Source organism: Neopsephotus bourkii, unplaced genomic scaffold (genome assembly GCF_033783945.1).
Source record: "Neopsephotus bourkii isolate Nb327-2 ecotype Australia unplaced genomic scaffold, CSIRO-AGI_Nbou_v1 NB_962, whole genome shotgun sequence".
Lineage (NCBI taxonomy): Eukaryota > Metazoa > Chordata > Aves > Psittaciformes > Psittacidae > Neopsephotus > Neopsephotus bourkii.
The window spans coordinates 5,858,582-5,885,353 of NW_026901456.1; the positions used below are offsets into that span (position 1 = coordinate 5,858,582).

General features: G+C 39.8%; 1 protein-coding gene across 6 annotated transcripts in view; it reads right to left on the reverse strand.

Annotated features, from left to right (window-relative positions):
* Window positions 1-26,772, reverse strand: part of KCNJ6 (potassium inwardly rectifying channel subfamily J member 6) — a 168,550-nt gene that overhangs the window by 45,723 nt on the left and 96,055 nt on the right. The window contains exon 1 of one of the 6 annotated variants that reach the window (XM_061359155.1): window positions 25,604-25,700. The exons of 4 other annotated variants lie outside the window; for them this stretch is intronic. The gene's annotated coding sequence lies outside the window, so the exon portion shown is untranslated. Of the gene's footprint in view, window positions 1-20,883; window positions 20,906-25,603; window positions 25,701-26,772 lie in introns of those variants that run through there. One more of the 6 variants, XM_061359156.1, reaches the window with a different exon arrangement.

Below are 26,772 nucleotides of genomic sequence, written 5' to 3' on the forward strand. Positions count from 1 at the left end.
GCTTTATTGCGCATATAAAAACGTCAAGCAGACATCATTTTGACTGTGATTTCTGTCTGCATGCATGTCACACCCCACTTTCCTGATAGGATGAGGCTAACTTTTTAGTTACTTGTATGTTTGCATTTGTAAGATCTGAGCTTGCGTTTTGTGAACAGTCTTCAGTATTCACCTTTCATTTGGTGTGATCACAAGCCTCCCTCACATTGAACTCATCTGTGGAATATTTGGCAGTGCCAGGTGGCTGTTTCTGTTCCCTGGTGCCTCTAAGAAGTTGTCAGGCTTTGACATCAGGAGAAGGCACCATAGCACAAGACATTTTCTGCATTGTTTATTACTCTGTTTTAAGTCTGTGTCTTTCTGTTTCTTTTCTTGCTTGTGATGCAAGAAGTCGGAGAGAGGAAGCAGACGGGAAGGTTCTGAAATGCTTTGCCTGATCTCTGGCTGGTATTAGTCACTCTTTCCGAGATTTGTAAAATCTTATGTCTGATGAGCACTGAGGGCACAGGAGCAGATATTCTTAGAACAGAGGGGGATTTGCCTGTTTGATGAACTCAGCCTGTATCACTGTCAGTGAGACCAGGTAATCTGTACTGCAAGAAACAGTGTTATTACCACTAGCTATGAGGAGAAAGAGTCTTGTTTACAGAAGAAAATGGAACATTTTCTGACCAGCTAACAACTGTAAGCAGTCACAAAATGCAGATTTTCTTCTGAAAAAGAAAGGAAATAAGATCTGCTCCTGTGCTGTTCAAATCAATACAAGATTATCTATTTGCTTGGCTGGGAATATCGTCTAGTCCTTATTTTGAAATGTTGAAATGTTCAATCAACACTGACTTAGCCCATTTCTTCAAGAGCGAAATTACTTGTTTGCACCCATAGAATCACAAATATAACTTCAGAGAGAGCATGCGTGTGATTTAAATTTATTTCAGCAGAGTTTTTACTAGAAAAGAAATGCAAATTGAAGTATGTTTCTGATTAGAAAAGAGGATGTAAAGATGATACCTTTTTTTCACACTACCTGCTTCATCATTGCCTTCTAACACAACTTGATAAAAACAATGGTCTACTATTTTAATTCTTTTATTTTAGTTTTTAACCTTGTATAGCTGCAAAAAATCAGCCTGGGTACATTTTGCCTCTATGCAGTACAAACATATCCATTCATTTCTGATTCTTGGCCCTTTTATTATGAAGGATGGAAAAGGAAACTGATACATGAATTAAAAAAATCCACAGCTCTGTTTTTGGTAGTCATTTAACCTTGTAGTTTTTGTCTTGGATTCTAACCAATTTTGCTACAGAATTTACCACTGAAGGCTCCAGAATGCCACTTTTACCTTTGCTTTGCTAAACCTAGCTTCGTTTGCAGCACAGGGAAGCCAAACAGCCTCAGCTTTGTTACATATATGGAGCAGTGTAATAAGGATACACATTCTGGACCTGCAAAGATGTGGAGACAGTTGATTATCAATGTCTTTGCCTTCCTATAAGCTGAGGATCTCAAACTGGGTTATGAAACTTGTTTATTACCTGAAATCTGACTGCTTGGAGTCAATGTTAATTCAGACCCATCTCTAGTGCAAATGCCTGTCATCAAAAATAGATTTCTAGAATAAGGAAGGTTCCCTGCTTCCATCTGATTAGTCTAGATATAAAAGATATTTGCTGGGGGTTTGGCTTCCAGAAAACCTCAAGAGGTTCAGAGCAGGTAGGGCTTCTCTTGAAAGCCTATGTTTTTGAGGTCAGCATACATGTTACTCATTCACTCATGCGTGTGGTGACTGTGACTGATGTTCAGAGTGTCTGGGAGTGAGCCAGTTGAGTGCAGTCTAGATGCTATTCTTTTGAGCCACCTCAGCATATGTATGGGCTATTGCTGATATTGCACATGTACTTCTGACTTGTGCCATGTTCTTACAATATTCCTCTGTACAAGTAATCTCTGTCACTAGCTATATGTTAAATTAAGAATATCTTCCAATCCCTTATGGCAGATAGTCTATCACCCTTGTGTAGTGCTCACTACTTCTTCACGCTCCACCTCCTCACTTTTTTCTCAACAGAAAGGCAAAAAAAAGGTGTTTTCACCTTAAGCAGGTAATGAATAAGAAAGTCTGAGTATGACAAGCTGTAAGAGCTACAAAAAGGAAAGTAATAGATTCTCCATGCAGTTCCTGATAATGTTGAACAAGAGAAATTAGGTTCAACATGATGGTGGAAGCAGTGGTTACACTGAAAATTATGATCTACGAGTGGAAGACTAGATAATGGAGGACTACCAGAAAGACAGAATGAAGACCCCTGACCATGATAAGTGTGCAATACTGGCAGTAAAATCAGAGACTCTTGCATGCAATTACTCATAGCAATGTACAAAGAAGTCAAAGAGGCACTGTATCTTTTTTGAAAAAAGTGAGACCTCAGTCTTTTGCTATAATGCTCTTATTCTATTCACAACCAAGGCAGAAAACAGCCTTCTCAGATGCAGGGTTTCTTCTGAGAAGCTGAGAAAGATAAAAAGGATGCATTTTGTTGCACTTGGAAAATGCATAATATTGTCTCTTCTACTGCAAGCAGTGGACAAGGTCAGTGCCAGAGACAGCCCAGGTGTCCCACCCTGAGTCATCACATCAAGCAACATTAGACCTTGGCTCATGTCTAGTATTTCCATGTGGCAAAACTACTGACAACTGCTGTAGTAGGGATAATAGGGATCATTAATGATTCACAGTATTGACAGCCCTTAATAGCTGCAAATACTGGCCACATGCTTGCTTTCTGATGCCTCTGCATCAGATATACGTCTCCCTGAGTTGCTGTAACATGTCATTGTCTTATGTGCCCCTGAGAGATTTCTTTTTGCAGTTACTCAACTCCAGCTATTTCTGCCAGTTACTATGACATGTACTAAGCAAAAACTTTTACTTGTCAGTTGCACTATTTCTTCAGATATTTACCAAGATCTCATCTTTTCATCTCTATGGGAAGTACCAGGAAAATAAGACAGCATGAAGGAAATATACTCACCTTAGTGTTATCAGTTTTAAACTGGTTTACACACTCTAACTGCTAGAAATAAAAAATAAATAGATTTTTAACCTGCTTAAAATCAGAGAATATTTTGGGTTGGACGGGACGTCCCTGCTCAGCACAGGACTAACTTCAAAGTTAGATTACATTGCTCAAAGCAAGGATGGGAGTTTCCACAGCCTCTCTGGGCCCTGACAGATGCTCCACCTCTAACATTAAGAACTTTTGGGGCATTTTTTTCATATCCTGTTGGAACTTCCATCACTGCACCTTGTTCCCATTGCTCTTTGCTTTGCCCGATGCACCCATGAGAAGAGTATGACTTCATCTTCAGCTTTTTTTTTTCATCTGAGCTGTTGAGTTACAGCTCAGCCTCCCAGGACAGTTGTGTGAGGACTGGTTAAATTCTGGTTTCTCCACATATTTCCTTCACTGATTACTTTGAAAAAAGAGTAGTCTCAAGTTTTACAGGAAGAGATAAAGAGAATCAGGTCCTTCTTCATATCTTTGTTTTTACGTTTTTTTTTTCCCCCCATTAAAATTTTCCCAACTGAAAACTCTAGAAACAAAAATTAGCTGATCAGCTGACCCTTTCTTATAGATAATACTGACTCATTTAATTCTGCACCTGTAATGTCACTGACATCAAGAGAATGCTTCTGGTTGTTTCTGGAAGCTGAAGTGTAAACAGGAGCTTGGCTGGCCTGTCCAGTGCTGATAATCTGTACTGCTAAATGTTAGCAAGCTACAAGTCCTGGCTTTGCATCATGCCAGCTAATTTTCTGAGACAATACATGGGAATGATTTGGGACAATATGTGCCAGGCTCTGCTCCCATTAGGCAACATGGATAAGACCACATCAGGTTTGGCTTCTTTCACTGTCATTTGCCCAGTGTATCAGCAGACCCTGCTTCCTCAGACCTCTCCACAGGCCCTCATGTCACCTCTGTGTCAAGCAATGTGTAACATTGGTCTGCACCACAGACCTTATGTTATTTCAAATAATTTGAAGTGGAAAAAAAATCACTGTCAATATACTTACTATGCCTTAAAACCAAGAGACATGAAGTCTACACAAGACTCAGGGCCATATGCTGTGACATGGTGTAGACATCCTGTACCATTTTCTCTCAAGGATGCAGACCAATCCCTGGCCTGGTTTTACTTAGAATTGTAGATGCAGTCAGGTAGGTGATGGGCATGTTGCATATTCCAGTATGTGAAAAGTTTACAGATCAAGGCAGGCAACTGTTGCCCTTGTCAAAGTCTATCTGCCCAGTTATGTCACTAGAAAGGAGATAACTGGACCCTCACAGAAGAAGCTGATACCACCTGTTTTCCCACTGTCATGTTGGCAGAAGAAGCAAGCCCTTTTTTCTCCTTGCTGTTTCCTATGCCAACTCTATTCCCGTTCTTTTTAGGTACCCTTTCTGAAGTAAGGGTGGCTTTACTTGAATCTTCCTCCTTGGGATAGACAAATACAATTTTTGCCTGCATTGCTGAACAACCTGGAGACAACACTGTGTCTGAATATTCATAGAGCTCCTTGAGCAGGTGTTGGAACCATCTTGACTGTTGCACTGACATACTCTGACAGCTTGCTTTGCTTTGATCAATGAACTATCATAAATTTAAGGCATAAGAAGAATGGAGAAGGATATTTTTGTCAGAAAGGAAGGACTTGAATCAATCAATATGCTGTACCAGTCAACTAAAGCCAATAACTTATGTAACGGAGTAAGCCTGAATACCAAGCACAAGAACTTCTAGTACTTCCCTAGAAAAATGAGCAGAAGATGCTATATATTGATACTGATCGTACCTGATCAGTTTAAGGTTAGGTGATCTGAGATAACTTTGAGTCCTTACTTTTTCTCTGCAAAACATCACCTAAACTGAGTAAAATTTCCCTAGGTCAAGATGGTCATTCACTGTGGAAACCACGTGTCAATTGCACTCTGGGTAGTGTGTGTGTGTGTGTGTGTGTGTACTACAATGTAAAGTAGCACACACACACCCAGGCACCCAGGAGCCCGTCTCTCTTCATGACTGTTATTTTGCAGATGATTTTGCCCATCGGCAGTTTTCTTGTGAAGCAAAAGGCTTTGGGGGAGCAGTTTGAATACCACTGGTACAGACAGGGCATTTAAGCTAGAAAGAACTATCACTTGCTATGTCTGCTTTTTTTTAAATCAAGAAACATGACTGCAGAGAACAGAACGACTTTGAAGTGCGGATACTTGATTCGTCCTACTGCTCAGCTCTAAAAAGAAGAATGAAAGAAATGTCACAAACTTCCTTCCTTAAATTGTGCTTCCCCACTCAGTTTACATGCAGCTGCACACCAAACAGGTTGCCCTCAGGTCACAGATAATTACCTAAGTGTATTTATTGGTTTTCCTTCTGTATTGCATAAAGTTACATGAGGCTACAGAAGGAGCTGAGAAGACTGGAGAAATTGAAACAGACAAAGACTATTTTTTTTAAGGTTTTTTTTTAGTATTCTTTTTTTTTACCTGGTAATAGAAATTTATTTCTTGAAAACTTCTTTGCAGTCAAAGGAGGATTCCAGTGGCGTTTACTTCTGAGCAATGCATGTCAGAAAAGCAAGGCACCCTTCCCTTCTGAAAATCTGTCAGGATTTTAACTTTTGCACACATTTTTGAGAAAAAAATTACTACATTTTTTCTGATAGATGCTGTTTCACATTTCTGTGATTGCTGCCATTTGTCGTAGTGGTGACTTGGTGGATGTACACAGTTTTCTGTCATTTGAGGTGAATGACATTGTTCCTTTGGCTTAACATACAAAACCAAGCTCTTACATTCAAACATTGCCTCAAAGACAGCAACGTCTTAGAGACCAGGCAATTATCCCTCTTACAATTATTTAGTTTATCAGAACAGCCGCCATATTCTTTCCATCCCACTCCTCTTCCATTTCTTACTGCAGATGATACTGGGATTCTGGCTGCTTTCTTTAAGCTAAATAATTAGGCCATCACTAGCTTCTTCCCCTTTTCCTGCCAAAAGAGTCACCGTGAAATAGAAAGACCTACTTTCTTGCTACTACTTCCCATTTTTACTTTGTGCATTTTATAGACTGTAGAGAAAAAAATAACTGAGACATGAAGCTATAAGTGACAATTAAAAAGACATTTAGAAAAAATAAATGTTTCAAAACCTCCATAATTACATCTGGATCAATGTTTTGTTTCAGGTTGTGGTATTTTGATAACCTGAAAAAGTACAGAACAGTACTTCAGCCACGTTTCCTAAGGAAATGTGCCTTATCCATCCCTCTGTCTGGCCCCCATCCAATCACTTTTGAAATTTTGGCTGATATTTAGGTTTTTAGATTTCTTTGAGATCTTCAGTTAGATTCTGAAAGGTAGGCATAGCAGCATTTGATGGTGTGTGGACATCTCAGAAACACTAAATTCCTACCAGTGTTGTGAAAACAGACTGAGTTAACCACACTGTCGAATGCCAAGGAATCCATATAAGAGGGAGCTGCTAGAAATGTTTCTTTTTCATGAGTGCTGCTGCTCCCAAAGCTACCGTCAAATATTTTTTCAAATAGCTATTCCACTCAATGTCCCTGTGAAGTATCTTCAAAAAATTTGCTCCTGTTTTATGCAGAGCCTGAAGGGTTGTGTGCTCTTATTTCCAGGCAGTGAGACTGCAGCTACAGGCTGGATCTCCCTAATGCTCATATCTGATAGAAGAAATTCCACATTCAGCAACAGGTTTGTATAAGCCAGAGCTTGTGGCTTTGTGTGCAAAGCAAATTGAATGCAAGAAAATAAAACTGATTCAACTACTTCTTTTTATTTTTTTTCCACCAAGAAATTTTTTAGTTGAATTGGAACAAAAGATTGAAAGAACATGTGTCTGGTTTCGTTCAATCCAGATTTTTTTCTTAATCTTTGTTGAATTTGAAAGAAAAAGCAATATAACCTTTCTGCAATAAGTACCAGCTATACAGGGTTTTATACCCATCTGCACATGAACTTGTTAAAATACATATTCAGGCAAGTACAATATGAGACCCAGCATGACTAAAAATTGAAGTCAAAACCACAAAAAAATGTTTCCATGTCAACAAATATCAAATTTTTGTCTTGAAATAAACAATTCAGTGGTGTCTAAACTACCATTTAATACATTATTTCACTTAAACTACATAATAAATAGGTCTATAAATTTGTTCAAAAAAAAGAATCAGACATTGCTGTGAAATTGCTGTAATTGCTTTTTTTTTTCTATAGGGAAATAGGTAACAACAAAAGTACTGTAACCACTGAAACATTTTATAAATTGCATTCAATTTGACCAACAAATTTTCCAAAATGCTTTATGAAGGAAAAGACATTTGATTTCAGGCTCTCAAAAACGGGATATTTTGACTGCGAAATATTGAAGTCTAGGAGCTTTTAGCAACAGATTGAGAATTTAAATTTTCACAGTGAAATTTTACCTAGGTTTAGGAAACAAAGTTGTTTGAAAGGATAAATAACCTCGAAATTGAGGTCCTATATGAAAGACTTTGTAATGTCTATTTTGGGTGACATAGGGGTTTTATTTGTTTTTCTTGCTTTCTTAAAAAGTATGCAAAAGTCTTTTTGATTTGCTCTTCATTTTTTCTAATATGAAAATAACCCATCATTCACCAGGATTGTCCCATGCAGAAGTCACTAGGTCGCCAGTTTCCTCTCTAAAAGTAAAATACTTCGAGAGGTAACCAGAACCCTTCCTGCTGAGCTCTTTTATCACACCTGGCTAGGTTACAACATCCAGTTTCTGCAAATGTGTTATGAGTTCTTCATGGCATTTGATTTTTAATGTAGAGTTTCATACAAAAAACACTGCTTTGGATTTATGTTTTCTTTCAGCAGTACATATGGATTATATCAGAACAGGCTGAACTGCTATTAGGTTTTTTAAATAATTGACTTTTTAGATGGTACATTAGCCTTCAGATAGCAGAGCCCATGTATCTTTATTGGAGCTAGCAAAGCTCAGCATGAGCACAAATAATTCAAAGCTTTCATAGCATTTAGAATCTTGAGAGAGAAGAGTAGTTCTGCTTTTCATATATCCCCTGATTTGCATAGGGAGAAAATCTATCTCTGAAAGGTATGAACTATCTTTCAGTGATTTGCTCATAGGCATCAGAAATCCAGATTGCCTTTGTTAGAGCTACTGCATGAAACAATAAATATACTGGAATAAAATGTAAATGCTTTGTCTTTTTCAGTCAGGTGTACGTAGTTGGACTCACTTAAAGACACACTTGATAAAGGAGCTGACCTTTTAAAGAGAAAACAGCTCCCATGCAGTAAACAAAAGTATTGAGCCTGCAAAGGATAGCTTTGATACATGAATAGGCTGGTAACAAGAACACACTTCTTGTGCATCCAGAAGCAAAATTAAAGGGAAAACTGAGATGGTAAAAATAGAGCTTGGCTGCTTCAGATTGGCTTTCCATGCATGAAATGAGTGGAACATTTGCAAACAAATTAGTTTGTGTATTGGGTAGGTTTCTGGTTTTCTTCTGTTTAAAACTAATTCAAAGCCCATTTGTGAGGCTGAGGCCAGTGGCAGAAGGGTAATACTTTGCCAGGAATTATTGTTTTCCCCTTGGAAAACAAATAAAAAAAAAGATAGTTACAGCTCCTTTTGTTCTCAGGGCCAGGAGCCACCTTCTAAAACCAGGTAACATCCTATTGTACTGTGTGCATGCATGGTCCCTTGACCACAGGAGGCCATGGAAGAACTGGAGAAGGTAGCTGAGATGGGCAGCCAAAGGGGTGGAGAAGCTCCAGCATCTGCCACACAAAGAGATGGTTAAAAAAAAAAAGCCTAGATTCTTAAGTCAAAAGAGGGTAAAGGCCAAGAAGAATGGCAGGGAGACGGAGAATCCCAATATTCTGTGGATCATGCATAACTAGGAGGAGATTGTTTTTAAAAGAGTTACAAGAAAGTATTCCTTTAACAGCTGGTAGTGGCTTCAGAAGCTTGTTGCCCTTGGGAGGCTATGCAGTTGGACAATACCAGGAAGTTCAAAAGTGGTTTGGCAAGCCCATAGACAATAGGTCTTTAGTAGACACTGAAAGGATGGGGCAGGGATGCTCCCTCCAAGAGGTCTAACACAGGAAGTAGGGTTGTGGGGGAGTAGGTGGACTGACAGGCTTACGTGCTCCCACTACCATGGCATAGTACAGCACTTCTTATATTCTCTCAGCTGTGTAATATGCGTTTCTCTTTCTGAAGTCATTGACATCCTCAAGGTTAAGGGGCAGGAGGATGGGTTCATAAGAAGTGGACAGATGCTAAAAAGGATATTTTATCCCTATCCTGATAGGATGAACAACTATCCTGATGAACAGCTTTGTTGTTCATGTAAATGCTGTGATCAGTTGACATCAGAGGTGATAGGGCCTTAAGTCACTGCTATAAAACCATTTCTGAATTCAAATCCAGAGTCTTAGACTTATTTTTTTCCCTAGCCTTGCTAGTTTCCAAGGAGATCTAACCATGTAGATTCTTTGCAAAGGTGGTAATTAGCCAGCAATGAACAAGATGGACGCAAAGGACTTCTTGGCAAAAATCAAAATTTCAAAGCAGTTCTTTCTTCCAATGGCTAGTATGCAGAAGCAATCTGGTCTGTTCTTTTCACACTTTGAACAGGCATCCTCATTTGCCTTCAGAGTATGGTTTTGTAAACAACTGGCTTTAAGATTGGTGGTTGAACAGAAAAATGAAAAATGTCCTCAGATTGATTTGGATGGGAGATTTTTTCAGAATATCTGGCAATTAAAAATAGGATCCAGCAAATTATTCTGCCTGCCTATAAACAATAATAGCTTGGTTTTATAACTCAATGTTCAGAAAAATCATAGTCACACGGCAGGGAGGAGCAAAGGTGGTGCCATTCTTTAAACATGTTCCTTTTTTAATGCTACCCACACTTGGCCATTACATAGGGTGAGGAGTCTTGGATTTGCCTTTGAGTAAGGCAAAGACAGGATCTGAGCCTGAGCTGTCCATTATGCCTGATACTTACTACGGGTGTTGGGAGTGAAGAAGGGTGAGGAATATGTAAGAAGGGTCTTAACTCTTACTGATTATCTTGGGAATGCAACCTGCATTTCTTTATTAATCTAACCCCAAATATAATACTGTTTTTGTAAATAATAGCTATATTTTCCTCCTTAGGAAAAATTAAACCAATATTTAGTTAAAAATATTTACCCAGTTTGGCCCAAATGTAAACATTTTAACATAGACTACTTAAAACATCATTTGTTCAGTGAATATTTGCCACTAAAATGCCTCATAGCCTATGTCTCAATGTAAATTTCAGGCACATCTAGGTTGGTGCTAAAAGAGAAGCTTTAGAAGAAAAGTTCTTTGCAATATCAATTGTGGAAAGGTCAGTATGGCTGAGAGTTACCCAGATACAACCTTTTGGTAGAAAAGTAGAAAGTCTGTCAGTTTACTCTACCCTTGTCACTTTGAGAAATAGACCAGACTGGACAGAGCCTTGGGTGACACGGTTTAGTCTGAGGTGAGGGGGGATTATAACTTGATGATCTTAAGGTCCTTTCCAACCCTAACTATTCTATGACTCTATGATAATTATTATTACAGTTTTTATAACGACTGGATTAAGATTTTGAGCTCATCTCTGACTTTCACACCTCCCCTGTATCCCAATACCTTATTTTTGTTAACAAATGCATACTTATTTCTATTTCCACAGAGTATGTGGGAGTCATGTGTGAAACAGATAATGAGGACCTGAGATATATGGAATACAAAACAATAAATATGCATTCAGGAAGAGTGGGTGATATGCACAGGAACCACTTTCTTATCTGTATATAAACACAACTTATTTTTTTTTCTATCCCAGATACTGAGCCCTGAAATGGTGACTTTACTCCCCCTTCAGCTTGTGCAACTGATATTTTGTCCTGGAAGGCCAGTGCATGAAGCCGTATCAAGGACATTTTTATCTGATACTTCCTCAGCCAAGCAACAGGGAGCAGTAGCAGAGTAAGCATTTCATTCTGCCTCATGTGTTTGTTTGCTGGACCTACTGTTTTTCTCTAAAGCTTGAGAGAGCGGTGAGTTTGTAGATCAGCATTCCTGGAGGAACCTGAAATGATCAGCAGAACTACAATGAAGTAGAAACTAAAGCACTTCTTTTCTCTAATTAGACTTCTTCTCTTGCATTGAAGGGTGCCAGAGGTAGCAAGTACAATTCGCCTGTTCACGTACACAACACTGGGAAGGTGGCCTGGATAAGAGTATTATAGTAATGCAACACGACATTCACTCTCTTGACACATCTGTTATGTTGGAATAAAAAAGGTAATGGCATAATTTCTGTGGACTGTTACGTAAGAAGATACATCATTCTCCTCACATTTCTCATTTTTGGGTATGTACAGGGACCTTAAGGATAGCTTTGTCTGAGGGTCCCAGACAATCTTTTTTGAGGTTTGGTAAATAGGAGATTTGCAACAAAGAGACTTGCTGCTGCATAGTCATCTAACTCTCTAGGGACCCAGTCATCACCTCCAAAACAGAAAGAACGTGACTTACAGACCTTCAGAAAGAACAAGGAAATGTATAACAACCCACACTGGGTGTTACTTCTGCAGGTACCAAATAAGCTGAAAATCCATTTCTAAGTTAATCTTCAGTTTAAGTCTGAGTACAAAAAGCCGATGCCCTGAACTGCCACAGGACTGCCTCCAGCACACAACACGAGGCACTACACCCTCACCATGTTAATGTATTTATTATCACTGTCTCAGCTAACAAATCTGTCAAGCCATTTAAAACAGCTGACTGTGATAGATGTTTATTAGTTACAGGTGATTTCAGCATCTCATGGCTGACCTAAGCATAAGCAATCAGATTGTAACACTGTTCACATGTAAATTAAGCACAATTTCCTATTTGCAGGGATGTTCCTATTGCAGGGATGCTGTGGCTAAATGAGCAACCTCTTGCTTTTCATCTGTGATCAATTTTAACAAATTGTCTGTCTTTTTTGCTTTCACTTTCCTTCTCTTTCAATTGTGTTGATTATTTGTTTTCATATTTAGCATTAGTATGCCTTGTCTGGTAGAGCTTCTCCTTCACATCTATAAGGAATGCTACTTCCCCACTCACCCTGCCCATCATCTTGGTATTGTTTAAGTGTGCTTATGCTACTTGGTCCAGACAAAATGAATAATAAGAGCTAAAACATATAGCCGGATGCACTGGTAAGTATGTTTGTAGGAGGCAGTAACGTATTATCTCCAGATTGGTAGGGGAAAGGCAGTGCACTTTCTTTGGCAGGCCAAACTCTTCTGATCTTCTGTGGTGTTATCCTAGGAACTTTGATGCAAATAAGGGTGGTCCTGAATCTCCTCTAAGGGAAGTCATAGTTTAGTCAAGAAATTCAGGGTGAAATTTCAGGGGCCATACTAGGCTGTGCATCAGAATTGGTGATTTTAAAGGACCTTTTTGACCAGCATTTGTTCTCCTCTCAAAAACCTGTCACTGTTTTCATAGAATCATAGTATAGATATGGTTGGAAAGGACCTGAAGGTCGTCTAGTTCCAACCTTCTGGAACTAGCAGAACCAGAAAGTTTCAGTCCTTCTGTTCCATTCTCTTCCTACTCGTAATAAAAAGAAACTGTTGGCTTCTGGTCAAGTGACTTTGAGCTGGAGAACAGGCCTGTATCCATAGGAGGGAACACTGACACCCTATATTCCTATGTAAAGACAGGATCAGTGGATAAAATAGGGGACTGGCAATTCTGCAGCATGGGTTCTCCGACCTGGCAAAGCACTTAGGCTTGGATCAAGTATTGGCCTCAGATCCTGCTTTACTTAAATGCTCAAATTCTTGTCAGAAAGCAGAGCATGTACACTTTGTAATGGTGGCACCTACATGCTTTTGTGCAAGTGGCTGTTGCTGAAGTGGGTTTGGTGCTTTCATAAGGGGGTACAGAGAAGATACCCTGCTGTAATGCAGTGTGGTTTGACATTGGCAACTGAGAGCCAGCAAGTTCAGAAAGAGGTAAAGAGCTCTGAGCTGTAACACTGTTGGTTTGGGAGGTTATTTGGTTTTCTTCCCTTTTGCAAGATGCAACTGCAGAGGAGAAAGAATGTACAAGCTGTCTCTGTAATGCAGTTAAATCCAGGACACATTATTTCCTACAACTGAGGCTCTGCCAAACTCCCTGCTGTGGGGTTATTTGGGTGCTAGTTAGGACTCCTGGGCTCTCTGTGCCTGCTAACTTGAAGCAGTGCATGCAGAGAGGGTTGCCAGGGAGAAAGTGTGGGAAGCTGCTTCCCCACAGGAGTAATGCATGCAGGGAGTTTACATAGCAGGAGGACTCAGTATTACATTAGTGCCTGGATGCTGAAAAGTAAGATCTGCCAGTAACGCACAAGGGGGAGAAGGGTGGGTAGGAAAAAGAAATAACTGTATTGGTGAAGAGATTTTGGATTTATCTGGTTTTCCCTGTGAGTCTGTTCAGAGTCGTATGTACAGATGGGAGGACAGGGGAAAAGCAGCTCATGCAGCAATTCGTGCTGGCGGTGCAGCCCAGCCTGCTTACAGAGTGGTGGATCTTCATTTCTGTAAGCGTTAGCCTAAAAGGGTTTTGTAGCTCCAAACCCAACTCACGGTGGAAAAGAAAATTTATTGTTAAATGGTGAGAATAACTTTCCTGTATCCAGTTACTTACAAACAAGGGCAAGAGAGAAGAAAAGAGACCTGAAACATGTTTTGTAGAGTCCTCTAGGCTAGTTGGTACCTGAAAACTCTCTGCTTTTTAGCTTTGATATGAGAAGATAACGTGGGAGCCTGCTTTGGATTTATGCTTGCTAATATACTTTCTGGGATTATATAGCTTTAATAGATCCACTTTGATGAGGGCAATCAGACTTCCTGCAAGTTGCAAATTCTACAGAAGCTTCTTCTATGGAAAGGAATATTAAAAGTATTGAAGGCATTTAATTTTTCTCCTGACCCTTGCAAACAGCAGTATGAAAGAAGTGTGATGATCACTCTGTTGGCAAGGGATATTATTAGCATTTGCTTACACTCATAGTTTCTGCTTTGTATGAAGTGGAGGATGTATGGTAAGTCCTTGGAATGGCAAAATGGGATGCTTTGAAAATGGAGAGAATCTGTTGTTATAAATGAAGGGATTCAAAGAAAAACAGTAAGTAGATTTTAATAGTTGTGGGAGATAATAATATGTTAGTTGCAATAGAATGGAGCAGCAGAGAAGACTTATGTGTTTTGGGGTTTGTTTTTTATTTCTTTTCACTAGGCTTTTCATTCTCAATAACTTATCTGTCTAAAATGAAAGAGGAATACAATTAATTTCAAGGTTGTGCCACCATGTTACTGAATGCAAAATACAGTTTGGATATTCTGTTTTCTTTTTCCCTTGTAATTTTTCTTTGCATTTTTGTAGCTCTTTCTGATTTTTAGAGTTTTACAGCACAGGTTTTGGTTACAAAAATGGTGGAAATCAGTACCATCTTGTGTTCTCACAGTCTTTTTTGAATTGTGCACTATTCTCACATACTTTCAAAGCAGTTGCCAAGGTGCCAATTATCAGTACACGCACCCTGAACACTTCAAGTTATCATATATTAAACTTTCCTCACGAAATATGCTAAATAATCCAACAACCATCGAGCTTCGTACTTGTGAGTAGAAAAGCACAGCTTTGAAATAGTCTTAAATTTCTGGGTTATAGACAGTGTTAATCATGAAGGAAAAAATGAGTAACAGCCAATGATAAATCAGGGAAGCCATAGTGGAGATGTTGCTCTGCATTTTAAAATACAGTTTACAACCCCGGCTCTGTCTAAACAATGTCTTTCAGCATTCAGTACCTATCATTAACATAATTATTCACACCAAGGTAGTTGTTAAGACTATCAATATTACCTCTACTTTCTTTTGTGGAATTAGTCAGCCTGTAACAGCATTTCAGATGAAGCAGTTGGCAGCTTTTTGTTGAGCACTAACCTAGTGTGCACGCAAGCTACAAATTCAGTCACCTCCTACCAGCTGTACTCTTCTAAGTCATTCCTTGTCAGTAAAAAAAATAATTATCCTTTGCTGCATACAAGCTCTATCTTTTCTTCTTTTTTTTTTTTTTCCACCCTAAATAGCATTTTTTAAATGGACCCCTCTCCTAAAAGCTCTCTTAGTAAGGATGCCTTTTGGACTGAAATCAAACAGGACATTGTACTCAAATGGATGTGTAATGGTCTATTTCAGACTGGGGTGGGTACCAGGGGAGAAGAAGAGGTCTGAATGCAAAACTGTCAGGAATCAGAAATCTGAAAATCTCACTGATTAAATGAAAAGCTGAAAACCATGATTTTTTTTTGTTTTGTTGAGATTGCATTCTGTAGTAAGCGGTCCAATGCAATGGAGAAATATTTTGCAGTTGTGAAGCCTACTGTACAGAAAGAGGGTTTTTAGGGAAACTCAAATAGCTGTCTTCAAATAAGCTGCTAAGAAGGGAAGAACACGACTTATGCCACGCAGAGAGTAAGATCTCAGCTGCACTTGGCTGTCACTAGGACATTTCCAAGCAAGAGTGGCATTTGTCAAAAGCAGCATTTTTGGGAGAAAGCCCTGTGATCTGAAATTTTTCCCCAAGACTGAAGGTTCACTCAAGAGTTACTGATTTTTGCTTTGCTTCTCCTCCTTCTCAGATAGCATTTTAAATATTTTTAGCTTTGTCTCAGGTAACCCTAAAGAAATTAAAACTTTCCTATTGTAAAACTGTTAAAAGTTTTCACATTGCTACAGTTTTATTTGCTGTGACATCAATTTCATATTACTAATTTTTCCAGAATTTTCCTTAAAGTTTTGTGTTTTCAAGCACATCCAGTGCTCTTCTTCTGTTACAGTTTCCAGCACTATCAGATCTGGTTAGCTGTGTATATCTGGAAACACCTTGACTGCAGAAGACAGAACGTGAACTACAATTTTCATAGCAATTGGAAGGTTATTCTTGGGAATAAATGTATGCTTTTGTTGTTAAACCAAAACTTCACCCTATCACTTTTTATTCATTTGGGTTTGGTTTTTTTTTTTAATTGCTTGAATTAGAAGGAAGAACTTGTGAGAAGGAGGCAGCTCAATTATGATTTCTCTTGTCTGAGGAAAATGCAGAGCTTCCTCCAGTTAGAAAATTGAGCTTTAGTGTGAATTTAATTATCACACTCCTCTCCCAAGAGCGTTCTGTCTGCAGAAGAGCAAGGTTGGACCTTTTTTTACTCTTTTTTTTTAAAAGCAAGAGTACTTTTGCTTCCCTGATCTGCATATTTGAAAGTTAAAACTGCATCACTGAGAAGGGCAGTCTGAAGGTTGTGTGCAGGAACTTACTTTTGAAGTAGAGCATTTCTATATGGTCTCTGTGTTTTCTATTCTGCTCTTCCAAGAGTTCTTTTATAAAAGGCTTCTATATTCGGAGTATGGCTTTCTGTTCGTTTAGTGATGTACTCCGCTGGCCGAGTGTCTCCTGTCCCCTCTAGTGGCTGGACAGTGCAAAAACCCCCAACCCTATCTGTAATCCATGTTCTTAATGCTGCTTTTCTAGTTTTTGCAGTAAACTTCTTATGTCAGATATTTACTTGGGCTCTTTGCCCATTTGTGGAACTTCTTACAGCTGGTAAGGAAAGCCCCAAGTGGAAAATGAATATGCAGCTGAGCCAGAGATGATACGTTGTATGAGATGGTTTTTATTCAGCAAAGAGCTAGATTTCTTCCAAAACTATTTCAGAAAGAGAGCAGAAGATAATTTCTGGAGCAGAATTTGATAATTTTCCTTCATTTTCTACTCACAAATATCTCATGATTTCTTGGCACTCGTGCTGGAAAGTGTTTGATAAATATTTCTGAGATTTTCCTCCCTTTCCACTTTCCTTTGATGAACTGGTATGAGAGAGTTTGCTGGAAATATTCAGTATGTTGTGTTTGAAATCTGGGCATGGTTCTCCAGCTGGGACTAGTCACACAAATCCCATGACATTGTTGCTCTTTGTTGGCTAGATGGATTGGAGAACACATGGAAACTCTGAATTTGTCACTTGGAACCACCAGTATGTCTGACAGCCCTGAGCTTGTGCTTTCATGCAGCGTAGTGACAGTGACCTGCTGCATGGGGACACCAGCCTGGCTCCTGAAAGAGCTGCTGGTGTAGTAGTGCAGTGCTGTGCCCAGACCATAATCTGGGGGGACCACCTCCTGCACATGGACATCTTGCCTTACAGATGTACCTCTCCAGCTGTGTGACACTGCCCCTGGACATCCCCTAAGAGTGTATGGGAGAGCACAGCTCTCCAAAGGAATCAACCTGCCTTTGGCCTTGGAGCTGCCTGATAGTTTGTTATCATGTATATGCCTATGAGAAACTGCACATTCAGAAGGAGAAATGCCAAGAGGGATTTATGTTAAAAATCTTGGTTTCTGAGCACTGGCATTGTTCTGTGAGAGTGGGTTACTGCAAGGTGCTCATGCTGCTGCAGGGTGTCTTGCTGTCATGTTTGCCATTTTGGTATGAAGGTCAGGTCTCATCCTCTAGAAAGAGTTTTGAGAATACTTTCTCATAGCTGTGGTGAGCCAATACGGTTCACACAATAGAGCTTTCTTTGCAGGGATATTCAAGTCACTTGACACTGAAGCCCTTTCTGAGAAGTGTCTGATGAGTCTTTTTATTTAAAGAATTATTTCATTTGCTCTTAACACACTTTAGCCTCGGGATGATGTTTACAAAAATACAGGGTATAAAAAGGAATAACAAACCAGCTATTAACTGGTTGTAACCAATGATTAAGAAAAGCTTGCACAGCTCACTTTCAAGCAGATTATTCAATGCTCAGAATATATATATCCCGTATATATACACACTGAGTGCTAAATATATATATTTTTATATATATGATTCTATATATCAAAATATTCTGCTGCATTTACGTATTTCCTAATATTGGGAATATAGAATGTGTTAAATAAATTACATAAAAGATTTTTGTCTAGTTGCCAAGTTCTAGGGGACCAAGTGAAGGATGCTGTTCATTAGCTTTATGACATTCACCTTGGCACTGCTTGAGGACCATGTCAGCTGCCCATCCAAGCTATAGGTTGAATACTGCAAGTAAATTCAAGTCTTAATTTAAACAGTATTACCTTTTGGTTGCAGAACTTTATCAAGGCACCTTAATAATGGATTTTTTTTCCTAATACATAAAAATCTAGAAACATAGAAGGGCACAAATTAGAAAGACAAAAGAAATGAAGTGAATATGCTCTGTTATTACATCTTTCTAGCAAGGTTTTTTTTTCTGATAATGATTTAACAAATAATGAAGTTGAGTCTGTTCTAAATAGCGGACAAACATTAAGAAAATTTTCTACTTTGATTCAGTTTAGAAGTAAACACCATTATGTTCAGGTTGTTCTCCTTCTTGCATTTTGGTTTTTGAATCCTTAGGTTGCCTCTGCAGTCATGGCTGAGAAGAAACTCCTCTTTTGTATCGAGATTCTCACATAACACATGATTCCAGAAGGTGAAAAATACCTGTAGTGTTCAATGACTTGTAGGCAGCACAGTGAAAATAACCTTTCAGCAGTATTTTGCCTGCTTTCACTGCCTTCCCAGGCTCCCTGAGCTGAGTCATAGAAACCTGAATATGTCCCTGCCTGATGCTCCCATCTAGACTTTAATTTTCATTCATTCTGTAATATGCATTATGTGAATGATTGAAAAAGAAATTATAGAGGCGCTTCATAAAGTTTTGTTTCTAAGCATGGTTGGCTTGCATCTGCAATAGGAAGTACTTAACAGGTATCCGGTCACCACCAAAAAGCATCCTTAAATTTTAGCATGAGCTTATTGTAAAAAGGTGGTAACAAGACATTGAAATCTACAAAAGTGAGATTAAATACTTTTCATCACATCTTTGGTTTTGCTACCCAGTTGCCTACAAAGTCAAGAAAACCTTTGAAGTATGTTTTATCATGCATTGGAGCTTGACAGGCAGGTGTAATTAACTTAGGACTGCTATCAACATACATATTTAAAATAAGCTGATTGCTTTTAAAGCTGTAAATTACAAACTTAAAGCTAGAAGCCACACACTCCATGGAATCCAAAAGCACCTGAGTCAACAGAGATGTAAACTCAAATGAACATTTCTTTATTTTGATTGTCCCTTGCAAGTAATTGCCATAGCAACTGAGGTTATTCCCGCTGTCTTTGGAATCCTGCAATGAGGTGCAATTGTCAAGGCTTAAGAAACAAAGCAGAACGTCCCAATCTCCAAGAAAGTGAGAGTTGAAAAAACAGAAAGATTTTAACTGTGAAAACAGTTGAGGCTCTCATTTCAGCTCTCTGTCTGTCCTCCCAACATGGGAGGACATGGAAATGATCTGTGGTCATGGTAGTTTTAGTAGGCCCTGTAGCTGTTCATCTGCTACCTGCCAACACAAGAATCACTAAATGTGTTTCTTTTACTGATTGCAGTCTTGCAATCCAGCGCTGCACGTGGAATTTACTACAGCTGCAGTGTGAGTTACATGCCTTGCTCTTATTTGTTATGGGTTAAGCACTCTTCAATGATGGGTCAGAAAGACTCTGAAAACCACCTGACTTTTCCAGAAAGTGCTTTCATTTCAGATTTCCCAAGAGAAGTAGCCTATCTCTAGGTATATTAGAGGCATCTTATAAAATCTCTTCAAGACACTTGTTGACTTTTGTGCACCTTTGCAGAACTCAACTTCAACCTGTGGCTGTTTAAAGACTTGCAGGTCTTTAAAGCTAAAGCTAAAAAGCTATCCGATTTGTGGGAACAATTGCAAAGGAACACTTTGTGTTTCATGACAGCTTCTGCAGGTTTTAAAACAGCTTCTGAGATTGTGAAGTTTTTCTTCTGCACTGAAGGAAAACCAGATACTTTAGAGTGCTTTTATGAAAAGGATCTGTGGAAAACATACCTTTTTGTCTTGGCAGAATCAGAATTTTCAACCTGGCTTCCCTTCTGCAGTCCCTCTGACTTGACAGCCTAGTTCAAAGCCTTACAAATCCCTTCTCCGTACTGGTTTTCCTGAAACTGGAACCCACCTTGCTAAGCATTTCGGCTTTCAAAGAAAAATGTTTTTCAACGCGATCTTTTTCTCAGAACCATTCCAACGCATTCTATTTCCTGGGGCGCCTGGCCCCTGCTCCCCTAACAAGCTATGTGTGGAAACAATGTATGATAGAGGTACTGTCTGGGCTGTACGATTTTCCTCTGACTCTCCTCATGCCCATTTACTGGAACCAGGAAACTATTACAGGAAACATAGGGTGGGATAAAGTTTTTGTGCAAACTGCATAGAAGGCACTGAAGTCTTGCACATCTCTGGTGAGCTAGCCTGGACTCTGGGAGAGGAGCCTAAGGAGAAAGCCGGTAAGTGAGGAGGAGCAAGACACCTGCTTGAGTGAGAGAAGTGCAAGTGTTTCCACAGCTTTATTTTTCCCATGCCTTTTCTATCTCATATTTAATCAAGCTGTTACTAACATGAAGCTGTTTTGCCTTTTCACGTGAGAAGTAGCATATTGTGCCATAGTTTTGAGAGATAGCCAAGTTCTGAGACAGAAGCTTGGGAACATTGTCTTCTATCCAGGAACTGCCAGCTGTTGTGCCTTACATCAAGACTAAACTAACAACTGGGGAGCAAGGGACTGAAGGAAGAAATTTTCTGGGACAAGTAGGCTAATCAGTCGGAGAGTTGAGATTTTCTGGGTTACCTCTGATATGAGAAGGCACTAATGTGACGATTAAGCATTGAGCAGCCTTTGATCTGTGAGTCAGTTATTCAGTATTCTTGGCCCAATGAGAGCACATCTGCTCCTCTTTGATCCACAGGGCAGACTCTGATCTGACGATCTGCTTTCCCCAGGGCTGCGTGACTGGCTGCAATCTGTTAAGTGGACACAAGATAGTTGCCTTAGCAAAGACTGGGAACTCTGTAAAATCGTGGGAGTTTATTGACAACAGATGTGTTTGCCAATCTGATTTGCTATCAAGGCTACCCAGGCAACTATAGTGTGTGCGGCACATATTAGGCATGATGTAAAGCAGAAAAATGATGTTGAATGACACATGAAGTCTAGATCAGTCTATTTTCTATTCTATCTGGGCCACTATCACTTCCCCTTTGTCACATATGCTCTTTCAACCCATTCAGTCTAGGACCTGCTGGCACCTGTCACATCCCTAATGACAACATTCAGATGGATTGATCTGTTTTCTTTTGGCAGACACCCAAATGGGCATGATCCCACTGTGTTGTGCTGCCTCCTCCATCTCTCTTACTCTTCTTCACCTTCCCTCTCCCCAAAATAGCCCCTTTTATTTGCTCCTATGGAAAATATATAAGTTTTTCTAAATAAAGCCTATCTAAATTTACTCTGTTTGGTCCTACCCTTCTGTGAAGAGGGGATGAATTAAGAGTTGTTTATACCCTGAAATAAAATCAGAAGAATTTACTGATTTTTATTGCTTGTACTGCAATGACTCAATATATCAGGACAAAATGCTATTTAGAGAAATGAAAGGAATGGATACTTCAGTGACAGCATTGATTTTGATCTAACGCAGACTAATATCTAATGCTGGCACAGTGCAAATCACAGCCAAATGAGATTTTCACTTGCTGCAACATAAAATTATCAAAAAGCAGGACTCATTAAATGCATTATCATATATTAATATGACTGTGATTCTGTCTGCACTCCACAGGGCTCATGGAGAACGTGTTAAACTGTCCTCTCCCCTGTCTCCTTAAGCAGACATTTCTTACTTAGAGAAGAACAAGTAAATAAAGGCCAGAGCTCCTGTTTCTAACTTCTGTGTTAAATACCAGTTCTGACTCTGACTCTGTTTGCCCAGGACCAAAACTTAAACTATATTTCACAGTTAGCCTCGGGAAGAGAAGGCTCCAGAGAGACCTTATCGTGGCCTTTCAATATATAAAGGAAGTTTATAGGAAAGATGAAGAGAGAATTTTTATCAAGGTCTGTACTGGTGGGACAAGTCACATTGATTTTGTACTGAAAGAGGGCAGATTTAAATTGGACAAAAGGAAGAATTTTTTTATGGTGAGGGAGTTGAAACACTGGAACAGATTGCCCAGAGAAGTTGTAAATGCCCCTTGCTTGGAAGTGTTCAGACTTAGCATGGCTTTGAGCAGCCTGATCCTGTCCATGGCACAGGGTTGAACTAGATGATTTTTTAAGGTCCCTTCAGAAACAAACTGTTCTATAATCACTTTTCCTTTCCTTTGGATGCTGTTTGACAACATGTAACTTAGCCAAACCTCACCAGCCATCCATGGCTAACACAATGTGTTTGCAAAACTAAATAAAAATCTTCCCCAGGTCCACAGGAAAGATTAACCTAAAGGTTGTTTCAGTTCACAGTCACATTTGTATATGCAATTCATGTGGTATTGAGATCCAGCATAGTCACAAATGCATTCTGTAATTCCAGGAAGGAATTAAAAAGGCATAATGTTAGCCAGGAGAGCAGTAACGGTACAACTAGTATAGTCCTGCCTTTTGACTTAAAGTTTCATACTCCAGATATAAATCACAGAATCATGATATAGCTTGTGTTGGAAAGGACCTTTAAAGGTCATCTACTCCAATCCTCCTACAATGAGCAATCTTCACTAGGTCAGATTGTTCAGAGCTCCATCCAACCTGACCTTGAACCCTTCTCTGGACCTACTCCAACAGGTCCATGTGTTTCCTGTTTTGAGGGCTCCAGAGCTGAACACAGTACTGCAGGTGGGGTCTCACCAGAGCAGAAGGGCACAATCACCTCTCTCATCCTGCTAGCCTCACTTTTGATGCAGCTCAGGATGCAGTTGGCTTTCTGGGCTGTGAGTGCATGCTGCCAGCTCACATCCAGCTTTTCACCCATCAGTACCCCAAAGTCTTTTGCCGCAGGGCTGCTCTCAATCCCTTCATCCCCCAGCCTGCATCAGTACTGGGACTTGCCCTGACCAGGTGCAGGACCTTGCATCTGGCTTTGTTGAATGTCATGAAGTTCACATGGGCTCATTTCTTGTGTTTGTCCACGTCCCTTTGAATAGTAAACAGGACTCCTAAATGAGATTCCTTTTCTGATCAAGACCATGAACAGCAATGATTCAGCTGGTGAAAGTGATTTTAAATTTTTGGGTTCTCTAATGAGAAGTGGGTATAATTTTGAGCACTGGTGTTTTCTGGAATCTGGGTAAGCACATGTGAAGGTGTTTTCTAGAGGACAGTAGGAGAAACCACAGGGGCTGAAACACTCAGTGAATTCTAGCCTCAGAAATTTCCTGGGTTTAAGGCTATTAATGTAAAATTCCAAATTTCTGGTGGACTCAAGTTCTGATCAAATCTGTATAAACCCTGTAATCGTGGGTAACAGTGACTCTGGCTCTTAGTAACAGGTTCACAGAAACACACAAGAAAAAAAAGAAACCCATGAAAGAAAGCAGGACAATAAAAGAAAACAGGAGAGTAAAGAAATTAAGTAGATGCTTTCTTTCTTCCTGAAGCTTGGATGTTAGGGCTTCCCAAAGGAAATACAAACAAAACAACATACCTCCCTCATTTGTAGCAAAACTAGCCTGCATCTTAATCTACTGGGGTTTCCAACAGACTTTTTTAAAAGCCTTTTCAAGACACAGATGAATTTCTATCATGCTATACTGCAAGTCAGACATTTTAAAGTTTTAGGTCTCCCAGCCATTGCCTGCTTTTGGGGGGAAATCTCTCTTTTGCACACTGGTAGTTCATTGCACAGCTGGAGTGCCTTTGGCAAATGAAAGGTTTATAGTGACTCTGCTGGAGTTGTGCATTTCCTATGGCTGAAATCATGGGAAGCACAAAGCAGCTCTTAGCACTCTCCTGCTGCACAAGTGTTTGCAGACTGCTGGGGTACAGGGAGCCCCACATAGCTGAGAGAGGGGAAAACTGATGCAAGAGGAGACACTAAGCTCCTGCAGCTGGGAGCAACTTTAGGAGAAACTGTAGTAAGGGTCTAACTGCAGGTCCTTCACTTCCACACATGGACACTGCTGACAGCAAACTCATGGCTGTCCTTGTCTCTGAAGGTGCATATGGGGTACCACCACCTGAGAGATTGTTGGGGGAGCCCTGCCCTATTGCTGAAGCCAAAGGGGTCATGGCTGTGGTGTGAAACCTACATGACTGAGGCCCTATAGCCTGGGGAGTACCAACCATATCAGCTTCAAAGTGTGGGTTCCCCTTATGCAGACTTGCTTTTTTGCACTGCATTAAAGGCCTCCTCTTCACCATGCTTAGAGCATGGTGCAATGAACACAACCCCCCATGTCGTCATGAAGGTACGACAGTAGCACAACAACCTTTCGACCTGGTGGCCTGAGTTAATAATGGAATAAGATGTAAGTAACACTCTTGGTGGGAAAATGTGTGTTAAGGTGAGTTAAGCATGCACCAATGTCTGTCATTCCTAAAAGGGCAGAGAAAATGAAATAGTGTAAGGGAGGAGTCTCTGGCTGTTAGCTACTGTCTTCACTACAGCTCTGTTGATTTATGCTAGCTAGAGATGTCATGCAAGGTATGCTGCTAAGAGTACTATGCGAAGAAGAAAATCAGATTTCAAGTGAAGAGAGAGCTCTATGCTTTTAATTTAAACAATCAACAGCAGATGCTTTTACTGATTTATTTTTTTCTGGTCCTCAAAGTTGGCAAGACCAAAATTCTGTATGGCCCATAAGCATAATAGCCTCAAATAAAGCTGGGGGAAAGGTCTACAGTCATAATAGAATCATTAAGGCCCATGCCAGACAATCAGAAGCTATTTCCACTGAAAATCAATTCACAGCAGTACCAGAAATACTGAACATGCCTTGCTTTATCCCACTGAAGTGTGGGCAAGTTCCTGCACTGTTGGATTTGCTGCCTTTGTTGTGCGGTAGGGTGCTGAGCTGAAAGTGTTTTTTAATCACAATTTAAAAAATAGACATTTAAGTACTATCTGACATGCACCTTTCTTTGTTTGCCTTTACAAATTTATCAGCATCAGCTTTAAATATTGCTTGAATTAGACCAAATATATGTGTATATACATATAGATCCTCTTTTTTCTGTTTCATAAAAGAGGATAAAACAAAATTCCCCTGCAAAAGTGGTATTTTGAGTATCCTAAGGGCAACATGATAAGGAAATCACCTTGTCTTCAAATAAGCTAACAAAACAATTCATTTTGTGATATGAATGAGGTTTCTAGCAAAAACAAATGTGCTAATAATTTGTAAATCTGCACCTGCCAGATGCTGTCATGAAACATGCACTTTGTTTAACTGAGAAAGGATGTTGCATTGATTGAAGAAGTAGCTTGATTTTGTTGGAAGCTGATCTATGTTTTAGAAACGGACAAGAAGAACCTGTTTTTTATCACAAATTAACAGATCCTTATGTAACTCACCTCAGCTAAAGTTATAACATCTGTATGCCAGAAGAAGCTCCCTTGAAATCTTTTCATGGATTGCTCACAGCTTTTCACCTCTCAGTGGTGCCAAGACAGAAAACAAAATTAGACTAAAATTCACATCTTCCATGGTGATAGACTCCAGATATTATTGGCCACTGCCATTATGATACTCAAGAGTACAACAGACTGAAGGCTTCTTGAATGCAATTTATTTAATTTCAGCAAGGGTGGTTACAAAGAGCACATCTCCAGATGTAAAAGTCAGCCATTGCTAGGTACATTTTTGGGGTGTACTCTGAATGTTTCATGCTCGGCGATATCAGGGGAGCTCTGAATTGTGGTAAAAGTGACTCTTTTCTACCAGCTTTTCTGAGTCTTTCTTGCTGAGGTGTTGACTCAGCTTCTTGTTGCTGCCTGATACCCTGATTTCTGTAATGTGCCTCTGATCCCTGTGCCCTGTGTCTGGACCGCACTATATGGACATGAAAGTCACTTGTCACAGACTACATGCATTCGTGCACCCATTTAATGTAAGATGGCTACACCTAGCTTGTTTGCTACTGAATTCTGCCTCCTTCTCCAGCTGAACAAACCTGCAGGTAGCAGATATCTACTATCTAAATGCTTTCCAGCCAGGTAACCATGTCAGCAGCTGCAAACTGAGACGTTTGCTCAATGGATCTACCTAGTGAAGGTACACCTCTCATGATTTTTAGCTAGTTTACACAAGTGGACAGAGTGCTGTGAGCTCTTACAAACAAGGTTTGGGTTCTGTGGTCTGCAGGGTCAGAGCAGCATCTGGTGGGTGAGAGGGGAAGGGCTTCTCTGCCTCAGCAGGGTTGCGCTGTATGGGGCTGGCATGCTGTATTGCACGGTATGGTGGTGAGGAGTGAAATCCCTCTCCATAGGCAGTGCCTGAATAGCTTTACAGGCTTTCCTGATCTTGTTTTTCTCCTTATGCCAACAGTCTGATTTGACAAGCAGGCTTTTCTTTGATGTGGAGAACTGCTTGCTGGCTACCTGCTCGCCTTCCCCTATGTCTTCTCCTATGAAAGATACATTCTTATTTTCTTTTGTGTCCAGATTGCATGCATAATCTTTGATTGCCAAAACTTTCCTGCATTCAATGGTTATATCAGTTCCCAGATGTTTATTTGCATGTA